Consider the following 1,434-nt stretch of genomic DNA (forward strand, 5'->3'; position numbering starts at 1 on the left):
TCAACTCTGTACTTTTTACCTGGATTTGGTCACATGTCAGACAGTTTTTTCTTCAACTTTGAAGAACTTTAATTTCAAATCTTGCCAAAACTCTCACAAAAATATTGTTACAAATACTATACAATTATAGATTGGTATGAAGTTTTTAATACAAGATTTCTTACACACCATACATGGATTCTCACAGTGAATTGGTTCACCACTGCTCTGATGGCTAACAAAATGAGTGGACATTTATTGAGTGCTTACTATATGCCAGGCATTAGCCTAAGCTCATTAGATGTGCTACCTCACTTAATTCTCACACAATCCTATTTGGGAGAGACTATTATCTCCTTTTTAAAGATGAGGAAGGACTTCCCTGGTGGTCCAGTGGCTAAGACTCTATGCTCCCAATGCAGGGTTCCATCCCTGGTCAGGGAAATAGATCCCACATGCCGCAACTAAAGATCCCGCATGCCTCAATGAAGATCCCGAGTGCTGCAACTAAGACCTGGCGCAGCCAAATGAATGAATGAATGGCTTCCCTGGTGGCCCAGTGGTTAAGAATCCGCCTGCCAATGCAAGGGACACGGGTTCAAGCCTTGGTCTGGGAAGATCCCACATGCCGCAGAGCAACTACGCCCATGCGCCACAACTACTGAGCCTGCACTCTACAGTCCACGTGCCATGACTACTGAGTCCGTGAGCCACAACTGCTGAACCCTGCACGCCTAGAGCCCATGCTCCTCAACAAGAGAAGCCACCGCAATGGGAAACCCGCACAACGAAGAGTAGACCCTGCTCACCGCAACTAGAGAAAGCCCGCACACAGCAACGAAGACCCAACGCAGCCAAAAATAAATAATAATAATAATAAAGATGAGGAAGCCCAAGCTTAGAGAGGTTAAGTGACTTTCCCAAGGTCACTTAATGTAGAAGGAAGGTGAAACCCAAACCAGGCAGTCCGACCTCAGAGCCTGCACCCTTAGTTACCGAACTATAATAACGCTTGAGATACTTTGAGGCTACCGACATAAAAATGAGTTTTTTTTTCAGGCAGAATTTTGATGCTTTTGCATCTCCCTAATGCTGGGCAAAACCTCTTGTGTGTTCTTTGATAAGACCTGCTTTCGGAGTTCTGAGAGCTCTGTCTGGTACAAACAAAGCCTTCAAAAAACTGGGAGAATAATAAAAACAATTCAACAACACAATTATAGCACTGCAGCCTCACCCTCTTTTTGTCCCCCCAAATCACCATAAAAATCAAGTTAAGTTGCTTGTTTACAATCCAGTGTCTGCAGGCTCGCTCTTGCATTAACTCCAGGTTGATTGAATTAACTGCAGGTTGGAGGAACTCTGGCTTTTAAAACGAGCGCGCTTTCCTACTTTTTCTTGATCCTTTGCGTGGAGTGAAGGCGGCGGAAGGACTTAAGGCCCGTGGGCTGGTCTGAG

Source organism: Phocoena phocoena, chromosome 13 (assembly GCF_963924675.1).
Source record: "Phocoena phocoena chromosome 13, mPhoPho1.1, whole genome shotgun sequence".
NCBI lineage: Eukaryota > Metazoa > Chordata > Mammalia > Artiodactyla > Phocoenidae > Phocoena > Phocoena phocoena.